We start from the raw sequence: 24,791 nt of genomic DNA, 5'->3' as shown, positions 1-24,791 counted from the left end.
AAAACATTTTATAATAACAAGAATTATATATCCCTTACACTGACCCATCAAAAGAAAAGAAAAACAAAAAACCCAACAGAATAAATTAGGATGTTAACTGGTAACCAATCCTTTGACTAACTGTAATAAATTTAAAAACAAATTAAAAGCCATTTCAATAGGAACATGCCAATTGCTCTTATAAAAATCCTCAACAAAAGAAACTATATCAAGAACCTCATTGTAATCTCTACAATCTTAAGCACTTTTGCCTGAATATTTATTACAGATATTTCAACAAACAAAAGCCCTACTGTAAATTATGCAAATCACATCAATCTTAAATTGGACATTACTGGAGTAAATATGTTTTTGGCTTATTACAAAGATATGGAAGTAAGGCATCAAATAGCAGAACTAAGTCATATTCTTGTATATTATGGCCCAAGTTTTCCTAAAGTCAACAGAAAGGAAAGACAATTAGCACATTATTGATACTCATGTTAATTTTGTTCTAATTTCCAAACCTATTCATTTTATTTTAATGCTTTGGCCAAGGTTTTAAGTCAAATAAAGTAAGTATATAATATTTCTCTTATTTATGTACCTAATACTATTTAAAAAAAAATGTATGCTAACTTGATAGGATTATAAACCAAATAATAATGGAATTGTCACATTTTCTTCCGTATTTTGACCATTAAAAACAACAATATCAATAATAACAAAAACAACCTCTTTTCACACTCCTCTAGACATTAATTGGTAGTCAAGTATTTATTACAGGATAAGAGAGCTAATATTTTTGCATTTCTTCTCATCTTCTTTTCCATTTGACCTTAGTAAGTAATTCCTTTCCTGACTACTGTATAAAGAAAATATTAGCCTGGTTAATAACAGAATTGCAATTTGGTGATTTCCGGACAATAACTCATAATTTCTCTGTCATTACCCTTCATCAAACCTTGAAACCTTGTTAAAATAAATATTTTGATTCAGTTGGTTTTGGGTAGGAACAGTAATCACACAGTTCTAAAAATTTCCTTGGGGATGCCTAATGCTGCTGGGATGCCTAATAAGGTTGCAGTCATATTAGGGCAATATTCAATTTTCATTTCATTTAGTTCATATTGGCTACAATGATTAGAAAGCCATATAATTTTTTTTAATTTTTTATTTTTTATAAACATATATTTTTATCCCCAGGGGTACAGGTCTGTGAATCACCAGGTTTAATTTTAACTTACAACAACATCTGAAAAGAAAGGGAAATACAATAACTTTAAGAGTTTTAAAAACCCCCGTTTATATTGTTTTTTTTTTTTAAGATTTTTTATTTATTTATTTGACAGAGATTACAAGTAGGCAGAGAGGCAGCCAGAGAGAGGAGGAGGCAGGCTCCCTGCTGAGCAGAGAGCCCGATGTGGGGCTTGATCCCAGCACCCTGGGATCATGACCTGAGCCGAAGGCAGAGGCTTTAACCCACTGAGCCACCCAGGACCCCCAAAAAAACCCCTTTTATACTGTTTGAATATGTTTTACATATCCTAACTGTGGAACAAACTGTCAGTAGCCAATACCTCTCAACTACACTAACACTTCACAACTATACTAACACTTTCTCAACCATAAGATTTCCTTGCATCTTGCTCATTTATTTATTTTTCATATTTTCAGTGTCCACAAGTGCTCTTGGCAGCTTAGCAAGAGCTCATCTCACATTTCACAGCCATATGCTACTTAAGTAATAACAAACCCCCTTTGCACAAATGGAAATATGAACATTCTTAAAAGCATCTCTCTTGAGCTCTCATCAAAAGGTACTACTTCTTTGAGATCATTGTTCAAACCCAACTTGAAGGAATACTTGCCTGAATTCATGCACTGTATTCATTCAACTTGACCACAATGTGACCCACCAGGATCACCTACCCAAGAGATCACCACCTTTCAAAAAGAGAAACTTGTTGGAAACCAATCTAACAATTCACTTGAAGAATTACATTCTTTAGAAAACATCAAAGTTTTGTTCATTGTTATATGCACATATGTGTACAAATCATAAATTAAGTTTACAAATATGGAGAGCTTAATGAGTAGAGTGAGAAAATTAAACTATTAATAATAGAAATATTTAATAGAAGCGTAAGAAACCCTATTTTCTAAATAATATTTCTTTGTACCGGAAAATAATATGTCTACTTAGAGGCAGCATGGAATAGTGATTAAAGATATGTATATTGGAATCAGAGGGACTTAGTCTGAATCCCAGTTTGGCTATTCAATAACCATGTGATGTAGGACACTTAGTCTAGGTTTCAATTTCCTTACGACAGTTTCTTCAAAAATTTATACTAGATTTTGCTATATAGCAAAACCCACAAAATCACGTAGGCATAGAATAAGAATTATTTTCTAACTCAAAGATTTGCAAGATGGCTTAGTGAGTGGATAAAAGTCCAGGTTAGCTCTACGATTTTGATGTTCTGGGCCTGAACTGGACGGGCAGTGGCTACCTGGAGACATGTTTTCTTCACGGTAGAGCTATGATGCTTCCAGAAGTTTAAGTAGGAAAACAAGTTGCTTCTTAGGACCCAAGTTCTACACAAGGATAATGCCATTTCACTCATATTTGCCAAAGCAAATTATATAGCAGGCTCAACATCAAGAAGATGTGGAAGAAAATTTCTCCCCCCGAGGTGGTAAGGGGAAAAGCAAAGACAATGATCTGAACAATAATCTAATCTTCCCCCAATTTCTTGTGAGAGTTTTAAAATGCACTTCAGATACTTAGATATTGCTATTTTAAATAAGTGCTTAGCAAATGCTTAGAAAAGAAAGATTTAGAGCAACACTAATATAAAATCTGGTTGACTGTTCACCAGCCATTTCCCTTTTGCTCTTAGACATACAAATCAACCACATTTTCCAGATTCCCTTAAATTTAGGTTCAGTTATTTGTCTGAATTCTGACCAATGGAAAGTGGAATGAAATAATATACTAGACCTCAGTCTGGCTCAAAAAATCTCCCTGACAAACCATAGTGAGGCTTGAAACAGAGGTCCAAGAGGGAAAAATAGAGGTTTTAGACAAAGATGTCCAGCAGAAATTTTGTGGTGATAGAAATGTTCTGTATCTGCACTCCCCAACAGTTAAGAGCCAAATGTGGCTACTGAACACTTGAAATGTGGCTACTACAACTGAAGAGTTGAATTTTTCATTTTAATCCCTATAAATTTAATAGCCACTTGAATAATGACCACCACTACTGTGGTTCTAGGGAAGAACAAAGACTCTAGATCAAAAGAGCTTAGAAGGTCCATGACAATTATCTGACTGAACTATGACAAGAGTGAAAAATAAATTTTTACTTTGTTAAACTAGTGAGATTTGGAGTTTATGTGATAGAGCTGTTAGCCTACTCTAATAGCAACTATAAAAAGTAGAGTTAAGCATGAATGCTTTAGCATTTCACAGAGCAGAGATTTAATTTTGACTCCATAATTTACTAGCTACATAACACTTGGCAAATTATTTAGCCTATTCCTTCGTTTGTTCAGTAGGAATATTACCAAAACCCACCTCTATAGGGTGGTTGTATAAAGATTAAACATGTTATGTAATGTTTTTATAGTTATACCTGAAACATAGTAAGAGCTTAAAAATGGCAGTTATAATAATTGTTGTTGTTGTTAACTACTGAAATAACTGAAAATACAGAATTCATGGGGTCACCCAAAAATCTCTCCTTAACTTAATGAAACATGATATAATTTTTATGTGAGAACAAAGGACTGAGGCAAATCCTATCACTAGACAAATATATTTAGATAGGATGGATTATAGTAGTATAAGGTCATATTTCAGTATTATTTCTAGGACTTTAATAAGTTGCATAGAAACAAGCAAGTAAAAGAAACTCCAAATTTGTTATAAAAATGATTAAGGAAAGGGAGTACCTTAAAGAGACATACTAATTAATAATAATAAAATCTAAAACCATAGGAGAAAAACCACTCAAATGAAAAGAATATAACTTGAAAAATGAAAAGAGAAGTGTTTGCTAAAATAATAATTTTCTACTAACCCTACCGCCCCCCATCTTGACTATAATTTCTTTGGGACCCTGAGTGCGAGGGAAAATACAAGTGCATGTAGATGTCCATGAAATCGCTAAGCTGAGTGGATATGGAGAGGAGTGGGCAGTTTATAACAGGACACTTACCCTAAATCAAAGGCAAATGAAACATATCATTGTGGAAGTGTGAAATTTCCATAATAATTTAACAAGTTGCCAACCAGCATAATTTCATATGCGCTTTAAAGAAACATTTGTCATCAATTTAGAAATGCCTTATTTCATCTAATTAAAACAAAGCCTAATACATTTTGTGATAGAAACTCACACCAAGAAACAATATAATCTAAAATCACATTTTTTATGTTTTAAAGCTAGTGACCTAATTTTAGGCACAGAACAATCAACTCATTTCAAGTGAACTTTCTCCAATTTCAACTACATTATGAAAACTTGAAAAATTATCAGAAATTCCTGTCTTGTGATGATGTGTAATTTAAGAAGGCATTTCACATTCTGTTTGACTTGATATACATCATGAAAAAATATTTTTCAAATGTTGACTTAAAGTATCTACTTGCCAATTTTCAAAATCCTACTAACCTAAATGTAACAGAAACAAAAAATAAATGCCTTCTTAGTCATAAATTTCCAAGAACTTCTAGGTTTTGTGGGGTTGTTTGTTTTATTTTGTTTTGTCTTGTTTTGTTAAGTCTATCTCCCAATATAAAAATCAATTTTAAAATCATCACTTTCCTTAGATCATCTCACCAATACCATGGCTTTAACTACAGTTAATAAGCCAATGACTCCCAAATTTATATCTCCATCTCTGACTGTATCAAGTGACTTTACTGAGATAACAAATATCTGTAATTATCTCAATGGCTTTCAGCAACATTTATTTCTTGTGCCTGCTTCTCCAGTGTTAACAACTCTGATGGGCTTGACTAGGAGCAGCAGCTCAGTGTCATCTCATCTTATCTCAGATCCCAGGTGTGAGAATCAAAGAATACTACTCTCTCAGTAGAGAGCAGAAAATGGGACCAAACCAAAACATGCTAGCACATTTAGAGATTTTGCTCAGATACAGCAACTTTCAAGTCCATTCATATCCTATTGGCTAAATCCAATCATGTGGCCAGATCCAAAGTAACTGGATAAAAAGCATGTCCTACCTATAGGAAGAAAAGGCAAGGGAGAAGAAGAGACAAATTCCTGTGAACAAATAATGTCATCTATGGCACTACCCTCTCTCTGAACTCCTGGTTCATATACACACTGAAGCTATTTGATAACTCCAATTGGATATCTAATAAACATCTCACACTTACCATTTCCAAAACGAACCTTAAATTTCCAGTGCCCTCTCCAACCTGCAATCCTCTGATTTATCTTTCCTGTCTCCATAAATGGCACCACCATCCACTCTATATTTCTGGCCACCATTGTCTTACGATCTATCTTATTAACTCTCTACTTGTGTGAAGGGTACTATGTATAGGTCTAAATCTGGGCACTAGATCGCTTATTATGCTGAGGGGAAAGTTGTGGTTTTTATATATTTTTAAAACTTTGTATTATGAAAATTTTCAAATATATATAAAGTAGAAATAGTATAATGAATTTCATGCACGTAACTTCAACAAGTATAAAAATCATGGCTTGGGTGCCTGGGTGGCTCAGTGGGTTGAGCCTCTGCCTTTGGCTCAGGTCATGATCTCAGGGTCCTGGGATCAAGCCCCACATCGGGCTCTCTGCTCGGCAGGGAGCCTGCTTCCCCCTCTCTCTCTGCCTGTCTCTGCGCCTACTTGTGTTCTCTCTCTGTCAAATAAATAAATAAAATCTTAAAAAAAAATCATGGCTAACCTAGTTTCATCTGAACCTCATTTGCTCCTACCCAATACTTCTCCAAATATTTTTAAGCAAATTTAGATATATTATTTAATCACTGAGATTATAATAGAGAGTAGTATTTTTAAATTATCTAACAAATCACTTTATGCTTTTATATTAAAACCTACCCTAGGTTCTTATCACTGTGGGAATAAAATCCAATTTCCCTGACACCTACAGACAATATCAGCCCACACCAACCCCTTTAAACTGATTTCCCCTCAAGCTGCCATTCACTTCATCTAGTAGACTTTTGACATTCCAGCACTCATCAGAAAACCTTGTTATTGTTTGTTGTTGCTTTCATTTTGGGTTATTTTTTAAATTAGCCTATTAGTTGTCTGTTCATTCTACTAGGATTTTGAGAGAAGGAGAGAATTGGTGGTTTTAATGACTACATCCTTATGTCTAAAACAAGTGCCTTTTCCATTTTATGTGTTAAATAGGTACTTGTTAAATGAATAGGCTGGCGAACTTTCTACTACTTGAACCAAAATCCTCAGTATTTTTTTTTAAAGATTTTATTTATTTATTTGACAGAGAGATCACAAGTAGGCAGAGAGGCAGGCAGAGAGAGAGAGAGAGAGAGAGAGAGAGAGGAGGAAGCAGGCTCCCTGCTGAGCAGAGAGCCCGACGTGGGACTCGATCCCAGGACCCTGAGATCGTGACCTGAGCCGAAGGCAGCGGCTTAACCCACTGAGCCACCCAGGCGCCCCAATCCTCAGTATTTTTATTGAAAAATTAAATCAACTTTATTAAGTCATAGAGTTTCTAGGTCCTAAAATATATTTCTCTCTCCAAGTTTCAGAGTTAGATAAAACAATCACCACAGAAATAGGAGATTGCTAACTTGCCTTTTAAGATTAAGTACATTGATACATTCATGTCTTATTTAAGTGAAGAATTAAATCTGAAAGTTGAATTAAGGAATGTACAGTATACTGAAGAGCAATAAAATATCTAGAATGTCTCCTGTGACATAATTTAAGATAGCTTGAAAATAAAAATGGAAGATCAAACTTTCCAGCTTTTATTTTTGAAGCTTCCAGACATAATCTCAGCACTAACATATCCAAGAACTTTCTATGGACACGTTTCCATGGTCAGGCTAAAACCTGACCTCTTAGGTTAGGCTAAAACCTGACCTCTTAGGTCAGGCTAAAACCTACCCCTTAGAGAATCATATTCTCTACCTAATCCTTGACCAAATTTGAAGCAGAACATATTACCAATTAAATAAAATATACAAGCCATTGCAGAAGGCAGAACACAGGAGAACTAATAATGAAATGTTTCATCATCTGTGGATGCCATTGGGTGAGGGCTGATGAGTAATCCTTGTTAATTTTTCCATTACCTCTATCGAAATAATACAGGATGTGTCTTTGTAAATGCAGCCACTTCTGATCTTCATGGCAGATTGCCTCCCTAAGCTCCTTGAGAGAAATTAAGGAGTCACCATTGGTTAAAAATATTTTGTAACAAAAAATCATTACTTAGAACCAAAAAATTATTACCTGGAAAGGGCTTTTTAAGAAGATTTTATTTATTTGACAAAGATCACAAGTAGGCAGAGAGGCAGTCAGAGAGAGAGGAGGAAGCTGGCTCCCTGCTGAGCAGAAAGCCCAATGCCAGGCTCCATCCCAGGACCCCGGGTTCATGACCTGAGCAGAAGGCAGAGGCTTTAACCCACTGAGACACCCAGGCACCCCTACATGGAAAGGATTTTAATAAAGAACAATGTTTCTTTCTACCCATCTGTGATAGAATGAGAATTATCTTCAAGTGGATATAAGGCAAAGAGGAAAATAAACTATTATTCCTGGTATCCAAACATGATTCTAGACAGAACTGAGACCCCTCCCTTATAGATAAACTTAGCCTATGTCAAAGGAAAAGGAGAAAATTTGTTAAGGTGGTAACAGTTTCCTTATCTTTCTGCTTTGTATTTTATATATATATATATATAAATGAGTTCTATGGTGAATTCTGCTCAATCAATGGAATAGCAAGACTAGGGTAGTAAGTACAACACTGTCAAACTCATCTGTACATAACAGTAATTTTCTTTATTTTCCAGAACTCAACCTAGTTTCAATCTTAATCCCATTCTATCCCAGATGAAAATAAATATCATTTTGCCAATTCAAGGCAGACTCCTAGGATTCCTCCTACCTTTCCTTTTCTTTCTGGTATTGTATATAAATACTAAGGTCATTTTGGTGAAAGGTGGAATGGGAGATGGTGGCATCTTATCCTCCATCACTATTGCTATAGTGATATCCACTGAGGTATATTCTCCAATCTGGCATTAAAATAATGGTATAATTTGAGGTGTCCATTCTCATGTGGTCTCACCATACCATCTATGCCACATAAGCTGCTGCAAGTCTCCTCCAATTTTTCTGACTCACAAAGCTATGCCAACATCATTTTGAAAAACCATCCACCTATCCTGTAAATTGGTGCATGGAGAACCCATTTAGCCATTTTATTCTATTTTCTTCTGCCAAGAAGACACATAGTATTGTGGCAGCACAAATTTTTACCTAACTGCAAATCCCTAAAATTATCAGGGGATTCCACTGTCTCCCCATCAGTTCAGAATCACCTCAAGTGGAACAGGAAGGGGTACAAAAATCATACAGCATCTTGATTACTTGATTACTTTCAGATCTAAAGAGCTTTCTCTACTCTGGCGAGGGTTCCAGGGGAAAAAACCTGCTTCTGTGTGGTATGTACCCTTTTCCTCATTTTGTCGTCTTATACCTGCATAGTATCCTTTAAAATACCAAAGACAAGAACATTAGATTTTTGCCTTTGTTCTGCTATTCTCTTGAAACCATCTTCCCCTAAACAAGGGTACTACTTATGTAGTCGCTATCTGGAAAAAGAAAAGTGCCTCAGTATACAAGGAGACTTAATATTTAATATTTTAATTTTTTTTAATTAATTTTTTATTTTTTATAAACATATATTTTTATCCCCAGGGGTACAGGTCTGTGAATCACCAGGTTTACACACTTCACAGCACTCACCAAAGCACATACCCTCCCCAATGTCCATAATCCCACCCCCTTCTCCCAAACCCCCTCCCCCCAGCAACTAATATTTTTTAATATTTAGGCTTCAATGATAGGTTATAGTTTTCTGGGCACCTGGGTGGCTCAGTTGGTTAAGCTTCTGCCTTCAACTCAGGTCATGATGCGAGGGTCCTGTGATCAAGCTCCACACTGGGCTCCCTGCTCAGCAGGGAGCCTGCTTCTCTCTCTCCCTCTGCCTCTCTCCCAGCTTGTGCTCACTCTCTCTCTCTCTGTCCTTCTCTCCCTTGTGTGCACATGTGCCCTCTCTCAAACAAATAAATAAAATCTTAAAAAAAATAGTTTATAGTTTTCTGAATGTAATCACTTAATGACAGCATAATAAGCAAGTCTTAAACTTTGTTACTTGTCAATAAAGTTTCTTGTAAGGATGTATTTTGAGCTTGCTTCATGTAGAGTTTTCTTTTTGATTTTATGGGAAAACAGCATTTATTTATTTATTTGAAACAGAGAGAGAGAACACAAGCAGAAGGTGCAGAGGGAGAGAGAATCTCAAGCTGACTTCATGCCAAGCTCGGAGCCCAACTCAGGGCTTGATCTCACAACACTGACCTGAGCAGAAACCAAGAGTCAGACACTCAACTTACTGTACCACCCAGGCACCCCAACATCACTAATTTAAAACCTGTGACATGTAAAATCTGTGTTGTAATAGTATAGGAGTAAATACAGTCTTATCAGAATTTACTCTTAAATATAAATGATGAGTTTAATTTACAGAATGGGAAGGGTTTGAGAGCTGTTTGAGAACCTTATTCTTTTTCTAAGAGATCAGGGGTATTTATTCACTCATTCAAATATTTGAAGTGAAACTGAGAATTATTCAAGAATTTTGTAGCCAAGGCAATTATCAAAGCTGTTTCATACAAACTGAAATTTAGACAAGCTAGCACAAGCCATTGTGCTCCTTACCATATGGAATTCCAAAACCTGGAAGACAAAAATCAACTTGTGAATTTATAATAAAAGTATTCTAGTACATAGTAATGAGTAGTTGGGATTTTGGTGATTTATGATTTTTAAGATGGTTTTCAGTCTCAATTTAACTGTCAAAGTAACTCTGTGAGGTATGCACAGTGCTTTTTTTCTCATTTAAGTAATAAGCAATTAGACTCAGAAGAGGTAAATTATTTACTTGGGGTCATAAGTCACAAATATTCAAAAATAGAGCTAGAACTATGTTTTGAATGATAACACAGTGGTTTTTCTATGTCAGAATTATAGTGGTAAAATCTGAATGAGAGTTTTACTGTACTTAGGGACGGACTGCACATATTAGCAGCACAACTTAATTAAGCACTATTATAAAAGAGCTATAATGGGGTTCATAGATGTAATATGCTCCCTAGCAAATTCAATAATTCAATAGATTACCTTATTTTCTGAGTAATGTGTTATGCTACAATATTTTAAAATAAATATAGTCTATTCCTAATAATTCTTCCATAGTCTTATTTATATTACTAAAATGCTTACTAATCTATTTCTCTGATATTTTACAAAAATAAACATATACCTAGTTCTTTTCTGAAATACCATAAATCTCAAGTTAGTCAAATCATGATTAATGAGATTTACTGGATATCAGCATGAGTCTTCAATAAATAATGCTTACTCTTTTCAACTGGATTGCATAATTCAGCAATGACGATTGGAAAGTATGATAAATAGCATGCTAACATGATAGAGATCTGAGTAACTGTTTTGTCCTCACAGATCTTCAAAGATCTGAACAAATACAGAATTCATTATAGCAGTTCTTCAAATAAAACTAAAAAGGAAAAAGAAAAAAAGATCAGTTCAATTTCTATAAGCAAGAGATTGGAATTACTTGAAACAGGCCTATGGTAGCTATTCTCTGGGGAGAATAGTTGTTAACTCAATAGAATCAAGTCCTGAGATGGAGGGGGAGAAAAACAAACCAATCAAGGCTAATGGTTCCTGATGAACCCAGATTAAACACAGAGATCGGTCTGGTTTAAATATACTCAAGGGAACAGTCCTTCAGACAAGAGTATCAATTTTCACTCTGGGTCAATAGGATGAAGAGTGTGTGGTTAAAAATCAGATATTGCAAATGTATACAGCTTGAGTCAGGATGCATGTTAAAAAAAAAAAACAACTTGGCAATCAGAGGATGCTCTGAGGGTATATGAAGAATAATAATTAACATAGTCAAAATTTAAATTAATTAGAGAAATGAGGAAGATAGATAAAAATAATATGCAAGATTCAGTAACTTTTCTTTGTATCTTAGAACATAGAAAAAGATCATAACAATGAAAACATGAAAATATTTATACATAAACTTTGTCCAAAATATCCAGGATTAAAATGAAGAAAACTGCAAAAGTACTGAGGAGGAGTAGGAGGAGGGGCAAAGGGAGAGGGAGATAGAATCTTCAACAGGCTCCGCATCCAGTGGGGAACCGGACTCATGGGGCTGGATCTCACGACCCTGACATTATTACCTGAGCTGAAATTGAGTTGGATAGTTAACTGACTGAGCCACCCAGGCACCCCATGATTTATATGATTTGAAGAGAAACCAGAGTATAGAAATATTAACAGTATTTAATATATATAATATATATACAATATACATGTATATACAATATAAATTTTATATATTATATATATTATATATACATACATACATACAAACACTATATTCATACACATACATACACTATATATATACTATATATACTATATATATTATATTTATTCATATTTATACATTACACATACACACATGTATTTACTTTTATACCTATCATTGCTAACTAAGGTTTGAGGCAGTGAAGGATAACTGCAGTATATGTTTATTCCATAATCTTGAAACTATACACAGCTCAGTATCATCTTATCAACCGCCTAACTTGAGGTATTAGGAAGATATGTTTTAACTCCTAAAAAATAGTTTTTTAAAAGTTTCTGGAAAAAAGTGTGTATCATCATGTTGAAGATAAGAAATTTGGGGCATACTGCACACTTGTTAAGTATCAACTCTGTTTTATCATCTTAAAAAACAGAGCATTTAGTACCACAATGAGCAAATACGTATGCTCAAATCAATCATTTTGTGCTTGAGATCTAATAGCATTATTTGAATTTTTATCCTTAAAAATATTTTCCCTTCATTATTTCAGGAAAGAAAATAAACTTGAACTCTCATAGCATAAAGCTCCATGTAGAATGGACTAGAATGCAATGCTATTATATGGGAAAAAAAGACATTTTTTTTTTCATTCCCCAAAGCATTAAAATAAATGTGGCAACTGGTTATTGGCCTCAGATCAGAGTAGTACGTTCTCACAAGGCACCTGAAATGCTAAGAAAAATGGGTTACTGGGACAAAATTTATTACAGAAGAATAGATATTTACATAGGATTTCAGGGAACTTCTGTTTTTTTGGGGGGTGGGTCTAAAATATGCAATGTGAATGAGTTAGAACCCATAATCTGTCCCTCTATTCATTTTACTGACCTGGGTTTACTATAAAAATAAAAAGTTTATATCTGCCAAAAATATGTACATCCCACACAGGGCTCCAGTTACAAAGTATGAGAAAAAAATCTAATTTGACAAGACTGCTGATAGATTTCCTAAAGTCCCATTGCTTTCGATTTCTCAGTGATGACATTCTTCCCTGTAGTCAATATGCATCTCTTAATTTGTTTGCAGGAAAATTGGCCTCTTCTGCCTTCTCAAATCACACTTTGTAATCAATGGCTATGTTCTAAATGCAACTCAGAAATGTCTTTAGAAATAGAGGACAGTTTCAATAAAATATTTTTAGCCTGATATCCCTCTAGGAACTTAGTATTGCCACAGCGTACCAGCAACTTACATTTTTCCTCTTCCTTGCATCTACAAAGAGACACATATTCAACTACTGTAGGTCAAATTTACAGAGCAGTCACATACTATGAATATATTTTGCCCAATAAAATCTATTCCCAAATCATTTCTTGGAAACATGCCATAGTTACATTATTCTTGTGATACTTCCTATATTTTAAATCATACAAATGGATTCTTCAGTCATTTGGCCTACCTAGTAAAGTAAATCTTCAACACCTGTACATGTAAAGAGTCTTAAATTTTTTTCAAATATTTATTTATTTATTTGTTTGTTTGTTTGTTTATTTATTTATTTGAGAGATTGAGAGAGATTGAGAGAGACAGAGAGACAGAGCAAATACAAGCAGGGGAAGAGGCAGAGAGAGAGGAAGAGGGAGAAGCATACTCCCCATTGAGCTGGGAGTCGGAAGTGGGACTCTATCCCAGGACCTGGAGATCGTGACCTGAGCAAGGCAGACGTTTTACCATCTGAGCCACCCAGGCACCCCAAGGTGCCTTAATTTTTAGAAAAGCCAAGAGTCATCTAATGCTATCAAAAGATCCAGGGTAAGATACTTAGGCTTGGAATTTAAAGTCAAAATTAGATTACAGTAATGAGTAACAATTACTGCTTAGAATCAGCTATTTCATTTATATTGGTTCCTTCTGTTCCATAAAATAGTTATCTTTCTCTAAGATTAGTTAGCATTATACTATTATTTTATTTGATGTATGTTATATCTGTATCATTTCAGTTTGCACTGCTGAGGTAAGTCTCGCCAGTAGATGGCCTACACAAGCAAGCCCACTTGAGCATAGATCTCTGAATTTGAGCACAACACCTTGACAAGTTATCATCCTTGACTGGATTACCCTCAAAAAAAATTTCTTATAAGCAACAAGAAATGCCACAACCTTAAAATCTTAGAATAACAGTGGAAGGAGATCCTACATTGATGTCTAGCCACAACAGAACCCCAGTGAATTCAGCTGGACAAAAGATAAAAATGAAGAAGCAACCAAAGACCAAGCCAAAAAAAAAAGCAAAGGTACTGTCAGAACAACCACTAGAAAGTAGAGCTGAAAGCTCATAGTAGGGCCCCTTAAGGTAGGACAGAGTTCCAAGACTAAAATTTCAGCTATAGAGTCATTGCTGATTAGTCACAAGTATGATTCCCTCCTTGACTGACTTATCCGATGTTAACTGGGCATCAGTGCTGTTCTAGGCACTTTTCTAAGAGAGGGGTTCAGAAGTGAACAACCTAAACAAAGTCCCTCCTTCCACAGAGCTTTCACCTATAATGAAAAAAAAAATACACAAAATACATAAATGTAAAGTAATGCTAAGTGCTCTGGAGAAAATGCAAAGTATGGAACTCTCAAACAACCATGTTGCACCAAATACCTTGAAAATATACTTAAAAATAACTTCAGCATAATGTTATTAGAGTTATGAAACAAGAAAACAACTTTTGCAAAGATCATTTATATTCATACTTATATAAGAAATTTTTCCAAACTTATTAGTAGCAGGATTAGTGCAAGATCCAACATTTTTTAATTCTAGGCTATGCTTAGATATATGTCTTAGTGTTCAGCTTTCATTAGCCATAGGCTACATTTAGGTTTAAGGATTATAGTATTACCTTAAGAAGAGCATTAGAATAAAACTCAGTAAATGAGGATTCTAGTGATTCAAGAGATCATGAGATCATGAGCAAATCTTAATCTCTTTTTGTTGGTTTCCTCCAACTAGCAAATGCGGATAAGCACTTTCAAATAAATATAAAGGAGTATCTGAGAAATTCTGTTCAATTTAATTCAACACAGCATGTACCAGGTATTATGATAAGCATAGAGGTACATTGAGGGAGACAACAAACACTAAGTAATTCATTAAAGGTGTTAGAAAGTTAGAGACTACCCTATTCTAGATGAAAAATAAGCCACTCTAAAACTTAAGCATAGACTTATAGGATGAGTATATGACAATGCATTTATTAAGTGATGTATCTAAACTCTTCAAAGTTCTATAGAAAAAAGGCAATGCGTATTTACTTGTATGATAACAGTAGTAGGATGTTATATTATTATAACTTTAAAATTTATTATAAGTCTAAAACCCTATATAAAAAATATATGGGAAAATAAACGAAGTTATGTACATCATTATCTTCCCTACTAAATTCTTGAGTGAAATGTGAACTAACCAATTAAGATTAAAACATGTCTAAATCTTAAAGGGGTTTTTACAGAATGTTACCAGCATTCTTTCTGTCTCCTCCTTTGTCTCTCATTTTTTACTTACTCTGATCTATCAAACAATCACACTAGTTACTAGACAGCACAGTCAAAATAAAGTGGCACCTGAAATTGTTCATTTTTGTATGGAAATCACTAAAAAAAGAGTGAATAGCTGTAAGCAGTTTTCTCTTTAGAAAACCTTCTAGTTGTAACTGAAAAGGTAAAACATTAATCTCTCTATGAACTTCATTTAACTTTTTTCATAAATTTTATAAGGCTGATCATACCTTTTAATTTGATTTAAATATCAAATTTTGATGATGGATCTCTCTATATATTGCAGTGATAGAACAAAGAAGTAAGATTTCTAGGGCTCACAAAAGCTACATCAATTTTCCATTAAAAGCTTCAGAATTTAGTTGATTTCATTTAATAATAACCTAATTAGTGAAAGTAAGGAAATAATAACTTTCATTAATCTATTATCTATTTTATAAAAATTGTATAATGAAATTCATCCTTAGCCATAAGGATACAGGTTATATTATAAATAACTCTGATAATGTGTGAACACACTGAGAAACCCAATTTAACCTGTTAAGTACGTATTTCTTCACTGAAATTATACAAAATCCATTTATCAAAGTGTTCCATCTACATCCATTTCTTACCAACAGGAAAAGGGTGAGGAGCAGGTAGGAAGGAAGATGAGAAGGGGAGAGGAGTGAGGAAGGAAAGAAGTTTTAAAATCATATTCTTGCAACAAACTTTAGGTTTTTCAAATACCTAACACAAAATTGGAACCATGTAGTACGTTGTCATAAAAAACATAACCAATATTGGCTCTTGTCCCCAGTTTCAGTTAGGTACTAAGAAATACAATTCTTGCTTTTACCTTCTGTTTTTCTACTAAGATCTCCAAAGAGTCATTTCAAAATTATTGTTCTATTAATGGGTATTATGGAGGGCACATATTGCATGGAGCACTGGGTGTGGTGCATAAACAATGAATTTTCAAACACTGTAAAAAAAAAATTAAAAAGAAAAAAAAAACCTGGCTCAGTTCCCCTTATCTGCCTTATTTGCATTTACATTTGGGATAAAAATTTCATAATACAAAATTCTCAATGTGCCTCTGATGGTGTTTTGAATTCTTCCCAATAATAACTCATCTTATCTCCAAAATATTAAAGTCCAGTTCATCAGCCCAAATGCCACAATTATTTTACCTACTCAAAACTAACCTTTTTTTGAAGTAAGGTCACAGTAGTACCACACCAATATAGGATAAAATAACCCACACTGCATACTTCCTTAGACCCCTTTACTTTCTACAGAAATAGAAAGCAGAAGAAGGGGAACAATATAAGCTCTGTAAAATTCTACATAGAAGGCAGATGTTTCTTTGTTTTGTGTTGTTTTGCTTTATTTGACATGTAACAAGCTCAGGAAAATGAAAGATTTCTCCTTCAGGAGAACATATTAGATGACTAGCCATAGTGAATCTTTTCCCTGCTGATCCCTAAAAGGAGAACAATCGCCGAGTGTTTGCATATAGGCCAAAAAAGTCTATCTCAACATTCAAACTGTTTGAAAGATGAATCATTTTAATAACTACATAAAATTTGCATTCTATTCATTTAAATCCAGTTACTTTCACTTATTTAAAAAAAAAAAAAAAAAAGGAAAGAAAGAAAAACAGCTCCCAAACCTTCTATACTGAAGTTCCAGGATGCCACAACTCTCCTGTATAGGAGAGTTTAGAGAATGGCTGGCACATAACCACATAATCCCAGAAGGATTTATAGCCAAGTCAGATGCATTAAACAAAGAGGATATTTTTGATGAAGCATACTAACTTATAAAAAATTATTAAAAGCATGGCAAATTAATTAACTTTAAGAGGTTAATATAGTCAAACCACAATTTCTAGGTAAGATTTCACTTGGCATAAACATAGTAACCTACCATTTTATTTAAAAATCTCCAATAGGGGAAATTACACATCCTATCATGTTAGCAAGTATAGCAGTCAAAAACTTATTAAAATTCAAAATGTCTTTCTCAGTTACAAGTCACCTATTCCTATCTATCTAGGATGCAACAAAGAACAGCTATTAACTATTACATCATCATTAGTATCTCTTTCATGTTATAACTTTTCTAAAGAAGCAGTCAGTTTTTACTCTGAACTATGCAAGGCTTGTGAGATGATAAAAGCAGTAAGATAGCAATGGATTTGAAACAACATCCTCAATATCTCTGAAACCTCAGGGGAATTGAGAAACCAAGGAATTGTCAATCCAAGGTCATGCAAAATTAAAGAAAGGAAGGGAAAGGGTCAATAAAACAAGAAGCCAACCTAGGACTTTCAGTCTTCTGTTCTTACTGCTTAAATAGTCTCACTATCTTTAAAATTCTTTTCCATTCAGGTAAGACAAAGCCCTCTGGGATTCATTCCCCCTTGTGCAGGTTGCTTAGCTGAGCCATACATTTCTATTGGCCCTATTGATTAGGCATCTGCTTCCTCTCTGTGGATGGTTTGCTCTTGTGGAACCGTGTTTAGCAGCTGTTACAGTTCAGATGAGTGTTGACAGGATGAAAATTAAATTAACACCCAATAACATTTTAACACCTGGTCCAACAACTGCAATATCATTGAATTTCACCTTTTCGAAATTGCTTCAGGAGTTAATTCATCCTTACTTTGACTTTGACCTAAGGAGACACTCCTATAATTTTGCTACAAAAGACTCTCCCTTGACTGTTCATTTATAATTTCTGTAAACCTTCCCTCTGATTCATGTTCAATGACTGCATGGGCAGTCTCTGGAATATATTCAGTAGAAATATTTCATTAGAAGATATGATACTATCTTGATTACAGCTAAAGAGTGAACATGAATGGAAAATGTTAACCAGAGGGAAAGTATGTTTCACTATAGCATAAACCAGGCTGATGAGCAGATAACTATCTACTCCAGGAAAATAAAGCTGGAAAGAATGCAGGTTTCATACACTTATAACTTCCTAAGTCCTGACTGGCTTGTGGATAACATTAGGTATATACAGCATGGTCCTTAAGCTGGTGGACTCTGGAGTCAGATGGCCTCATTTAAAAATTAAACTCTGCTGTTCCTAAACGTGTGCATTATTTGATACTTGAATCCCTAAGCTTTAATTTCCTCATAAAAGCCAACTAATAGGGCGCCTGGGTGGCTCAGTGGGTTAAGCCGCTGCCTTCGGCTCAGGTCATGATCACAGGGTCCTGGGATCGAGTCCCGCATTGGGCTCTCTGCTCAGCGGGGAGCCTGCTTCCCTCTCTCTCTTTCTCTGCCTCTCTGCCTACTTGTGATCTCTGTCTGTCAAATAAATAAATAAAATCTTTAAAAAAAAAAAGCCAACTAATAATAGTACCTATTCACAGGATTGTGTGACAAATACACAATCCACATAAAACTTACAGTGATAGGATCCTACAGGGTCTAATACAATCTAATTCCTAAGTAAGTCTTATGTATCATTATTATGTCGAAACCACCTGAAGCAAAAAGAAGTTTTGAGATCATTTAATCCTATCTTTTCATTTTACTCTTAAGTAAACACAAAGAAGTTTGGTCACTTCCTCAAGGAAGTATGTCCACAAAGTCAGTGCTGAGAAACAAATCCAGGTTTCCTCATCAGAACTTATTTTCCCTAAGAGGCTACTTAGAAAAGATTCTGTGACCACACTCCATAACTCATTCACTTAAACTTCTTCTATCTGTATTTCTCTTCTCTCTATGAGAAAAAAAATAGTGCTATTTGCTATTTGCCAGGGCTATTAAGATTCACAGATAATGAAACTGTCATCTTACCATTTGGCATTTAGAATTCCTATCAGATGCTATATTTTCTGCCTAAGATAAATATAATACTGTACCTAATATATAGGAAGGCAAAGAAAAACTGTCCTGCATAACCACATAACAAATACAGTCTAATAAACAATTGTTAGAAAACAATAATCTACTTACTAGATTTCCCAAGATCTTCACTTCTAGTTTCAGTTGCCTTCAATTTTATTGTTAATTATTTTGCTAGGGAAGAGGGACTAGCAGAAGGGAGAACTGCATCTTTTAATTTGGTTAGTGTTAGTACTTGTTAACAATTTTGGGCAACTGTTCTATATTTCTACAGATTGATACTCTAGACTATACTGAGGTTTTTGGATCAGCCATACATTATATTTATTCATCTACTTTTCCCACCTGCTTTTCAGTAGACTTGAGAGCTTTTGTTCTTGTTTCATGATAGATTATTCTCCCCTAGTATTTTCTTCTTTTTGTTTTGTTTGGTTTGGTTTGGTTTCATTCCATTTTCTTTATTTCTCATCCTGAATATGTAAGAGTGATAGTATAGACAGGATTTGCAAGACACAATTTGGAGGTGATAATACTTTCACAAAAGTATGCTTTTTTTTTTTTTTAAAGATTTTATTTATTTGACAGAGAGAGATCACAAGTAGGCAGAGAGGCAGGCAGAGAGAGAGAGAGAGTAGGAAGCAGGCTCCCCGCTAAGCAGAGAGCCCGATGTGGGACTCGATCCCAGGACCCTGAGATCAGGACCTGAGCCAAAGGCAGCGGCTTAACCCACTGAGCCACCCAGGCGCCCCCAAAAGTGTGCTTTTAAAACCATTTTATGTTAATTCTTTGGAGTAAAACATCTCAAATCCTATATTGTTAAAAGTTTGCAAAATTCACTATAAGTATCAATTTTTCAGAAAATGTTTTTATAAAAAAAATATGAGTTCATGATGAAAAGAAGAATGACAGGGGAGGGGGTATGAGGATCTAAGTATTCTAATCTGCTACTGTGAGAAAAGCAGCTTCCAGAAGTGAAAATCAAACGGTGGGAAATACTGAATATTTTCAGAATGTTATATAATTATAACTTAATTATAATTAACTGCATCATTCTCCTAAATGGTTCCCTTTGTCCCTTTAGGCAAATAAAGCCTATAAATCCAGAAAGGAGCTATCTAATCAACCTGGAGAGAATGAATATGTGTGTGTATAGACACACACACACATATATGTATTTTTTGAAATATTTAATCATTAAAAATATATAATGTGCTTGGCACCACATATACCACTGATTCCTTCTATATTTCCCAGGTAAATGTATAAATATCCTGATATATGTGTCTTTTCACTAATAATAATAAGACTAATAAAAGAAAAAAAATATTATTTCTAGCAACCTGACTATGCACTTACAACAGGAAGAAAGGTTATAAGATTCTCAAATTCTGATAGGACTGCAGTTTTTACCAGTTATTTGCACAACTGATTACTTAGCATCTGAAAATACTCCTACTAAAACTAACATACTCACACAATGGTCAGTATTAATATTTTAGTGTTTTATGAAGGGTGATTTGAAAAGGACATTATCATAAATATGCAAGTTCAACTAAAATATGGTTGAACACTCTTAAAAGGTGATGGCTATAAGTGACACTTTGCTTTTGAATATTTTAATTATTCTGCATTACAAAGAGATGGGTCATCTAGGAAAGAAATTTTGTTTTTCTAAGAGGAAAAAGAAGAAGAGAAAAGAGGAATAGAAATCAGGAAAAGTTCCCATTTCTTTCAATACCAATATCTGGTGTTATCAGGTAATAGTTCATAAAACTATAAAATTGGAAGGGTTCTTAATATTTCATTCAATTGATATCCATGCTGCCTGGAAAGAGAATTAGTAGAAGGAGAAAAACAACTATAGCATCTTGAATCAAACAAGGCAGTTCATTAACCTCTGGTTTTATTTAGAAATACTCCAGACATGAGAAAATCACATTACTTTAAATGCTTATCATGTTCATAATCGACCTGTCCAATTGCATACAGTGTGATCATTCTGGTAACTGGAGCACTACTACCATTCATCAGACAGAAAAAATTTTCATTCATTAAAAATCTATACAATCACAAACCTAAAATTAAGGGTGAGAATCACCTTACAGGGGCACTTCATTTTATAGATAAAGAGACTATGTCTGTAAAAAGTGATATGTTTTACACATGATCGCACACATGATCAGATAAAAAACAAGATTAATATGAAGGGATGTTCCTGGCAGGCCAACATTCATTTTACTACACCAGACCAGCTGCACAACTCTATTAGTTATTATCAACACCTAAATGGCAGTATAAACTAACAGGAACCTGATAACTCTGGGACATGTTCCTCTATCTGCCAAACAGAATCAAGATCTTACCTACTAGGTCATGAAGGTCATGAGACAGGAAAAGCCATTTGTTCAGATGCTCACCTGCCTGTTCTTGCAGCACCTTAACCAGTTATAGTATAAGATTGCTTCCCTGTTTACTTAACATTTGGTGGCAATGCAATAAATAAGACATCAATCAGCAAGAGTGACTGTATCCAAATCAAGAAAATTTTGGAAGTGAATGTACACAATTACGGATTTGGTGCCAAAATATATTAGCAGAAAAATTACATATGTACAGATTGGGTAAGAATACTAATCAAGATATATTTCTTGCATGTATAATGTACTAACTGTTTCAACATAAGACATGTCCATTACTGGAGCTCTATAAATCTCTACTATGGCTATTCTATAAGAAGGAGATGACATATAACCTGTTCTGATATTGCTTTGCCCTCACCTTAATGGACTTTTCAGATACTTCCCTGATTTTCTGATATTGCTTTGCCCTCACCTTAATGGACTTTTCAGATACTTCCCTGATTTCACTTTTAATAAAAGTCCCATTAAAAAAAACAACCCACAAATACTATTTCTTTGGAAACTGGAATTCGATTTACTCCACCAAAGATCAGCAAGAAAGCAAAAAGAATCCTATTCTCCTCAGTATTTAGGCTAGGAATACCAACAATACAATGTCATGACTTGGGAACTCTGCAGTAACAATGTTCTTTAAAGCAGTCTTGAGAGACTCACCTAATCAAGACGTCATGTTGCTACAGCACATCATACCTACATCCACATGAAACACAACCTACAGAATGAAAAAGCAGAGAAAATAACAGTCACTCTCTGGCTAATGTTTTATTTATTGCATCACAATCAAATGTTAAGTAAACAGTGAAACAGATTTTCTTTTTACCTAGGACCATGAAAGAAAAGTCCTTTATCTAGAGATTATGATTTGAGGCTTTATTTTCAAACTGGGAATAATAAATGTAGCCATATTTGCTTTCAGTGAAAAATCAAGTTTAATATATTTATACAAATACAGACTTTCTAAGAAAATAGTTATTGAAGCTGAGGCTACTAAAAGCTCATAAAATTCAGACTGAAGGAAAACTGTCTCAATTACACACCAAGGATGATCTTCAGGATGAACTAAGAGAGTACAGAAATATAGATAGATAGATAGATACATACATACATACATACATACATATAAATATCACCTATATACATATAAATATCTATCTATATATATATAATGTATCTTGGAAATTATATTAAGTATAATAAAACATATATTGTCATCCAACAGATAATTTCACATATTAAAATCTGTTTGAGTTATTTCAGTGATTGTACTTCAAATATATAATTATTTACAGTATTTCCCACCTAAGCTGCTCATATTTTTGTGCAAAGAATGAGTTAGCAAACATTTTGAAAAATAATCACATATTCTTCTTTTAAAAAAAAATTTAAAAAAGGGGGCACCTGGGTGGCTCAGTGGTTTAAAGCCTCTGCCTTCAGCTCAGGTCATGATCCCAGGGTCCTGGGATGGAGCCTGGCATTGGGCTCTCTGTTCAGCGGGGAGTCTGCTTCCTCCTCTCTCTCTCTGCCTGCCTTTCTGCCTACTTGTGATCTCTGTCTGTCAAATAGAGAAATAAAATCTTTTAAAAAATAATAATAATCACATATTCTAAACACAAATTATGAGTATTGCAGAAAGATAACAGTTTAATATGAAATACCAAATGTGAATAGTTGAAATTTTTTTCTGTGTTCTTGTTACTTGTTATGGGCATCATGTTCATCTCCTTACAGAACTCTGCCTACACCCTAAAATGTAGACCTTTGGAAAAATGAGAAGTGCTTTCTTAAGCAAGCTACAATACAAAGGCAGATCCTAGGGAGGGGTAAAACTGCCAGAGTTCCATACTAAAGAAATATGTTGATTAATGATGGGCTATAGTAGGGAGTCAGTGGGAGAAAGAAGGTGGTTTGCTAAACTAGGACTACCAGGGCTACCACACCCTGAAAGAAGCACCATCTACAATAAAGGTAACTTTTTCTTATTTAAATCACTAACAACAATAAGCTCAGATAGTTTCTATATTGTAGTGAGCCTCTGTTCCAAATTTGAACCCCAAAATGCATTAATATACAGACAAATTCCATAAATGATGATTAGCAACCTTGAGTGCTTTGAACCTATAATGCGGCTAACCTGTCCAAAACTAATATTAGGGATGGATAGTATCGACAGTTCAGTAGCACAATTTTATGGCTAAAAGTGACAGGGGTCCACTACTCAGGGAGAATGTTCACAGATTAGGGCATTATTTATAGATCATAAATATAACAAGTCAATATATTTATTGGCTCTCTTCCCAAAGCTTTCTAAAAAGTATATTTCTAACTTGTCTTCCAACATTATCCCATCTCAGGACCTGTAATATTTTGTATTTGAAAATGCTACTTGAAGTAACTTCCCTTGTTTAGATTTAATCAGTCACTCCCACTCTTATTTTCCATGAAGATGGAAATTCTATGTCCACCATCTTCAAAACAATTTCTAATTTGTAATCTTTTTTTAAATTTTTTTCTTTTTTTTTAGATTTTTATTTATTTATTTGACAGAGACCACAAGTAGGCAGAGAGGCAGGCAGGGAGAGAGGAGGAAGCAGGCTCCCCGCTGAGCAGAGAGCCCAATGCGGAGCTTGATCCCAGTACCCTGAGATCATGACCTGAGCCGAAGGCAGAGGCTTAACCCACTGAGCCACCCAGGCACCCCTACTTTGTAATCTTTGAAGTTTCTGTATTTGTTCAGGTCATCTGAGAAGCAAATACTGAGATGGGATCAGTCTTTCAAGAGACTTAGAGAAACACCTTCTAAGAATAAAGGGGAGGAAGCAGTAGGCAAAGAAAACATTCAGATTGCAATGCAGTCCTGACATCGGTGAAAGAACAAGAGCAAGAAGGAGCACAGGTTGCATGCAACTCTTAAGAAAAATCTCAGCCAAAAAGGTGGGGGATTACCAACCCAGACTTGCCCACAAGAAGGATCTAATCTGCTGTCCAAATAAACCAACATTAGTATTCTAGCTGTGCTTAATCACTCAGAATATGTTAGGGAAGCACAACCTTATTATAGGCATGCTGGTAGACCCAGGGAGATGGCAGCTGGACAGGTCTTTAATTACGCTCCGCCACGACAGGAGATATGAAATATCTTTCCATGAGTGCCATAGTAGTTTGTGAATTCTTTCTGTATCTTTAAAGAAGGTCTGAATTTTGTCCTAGAATGTTAAGGCACTTTGTAAATGTCCAAAAGTGTGTAAGAATATGGATATCAAATTGCCCTCCAACTAGAGATATGGATTCTATCAGTCTCACAGTGATAGAGGAATGAAACT

General features: G+C 34.6%; 1 long non-coding RNA gene across 1 annotated transcript in view; it reads right to left on the bottom strand.

Annotated features, from left to right (window-relative positions):
• Positions 1 to 22,022: 22,022 nt before the first annotated feature.
• Positions 22,023 to 24,791, bottom strand: part of LOC116591221 — a 198,026-nt gene continuing 195,257 nt past the window's right edge. Inside the window, exon 6 of the long non-coding RNA XR_004285882.1 lies at positions 22,023 to 22,183. This is a non-coding gene — a long non-coding RNA (uncharacterized LOC116591221). The remainder of the gene's footprint in view (positions 22,184 to 24,791) is intronic.

Source organism: Mustela erminea, chromosome 5 (assembly GCF_009829155.1).
Source record: "Mustela erminea isolate mMusErm1 chromosome 5, mMusErm1.Pri, whole genome shotgun sequence".
NCBI classification, from domain to species: domain Eukaryota; kingdom Metazoa; phylum Chordata; class Mammalia; order Carnivora; family Mustelidae; genus Mustela; species Mustela erminea.
The sequence above is the reverse complement of the archived record's forward strand: the minus strand, read 5'-3'. Positions and strand labels throughout refer to the sequence as shown.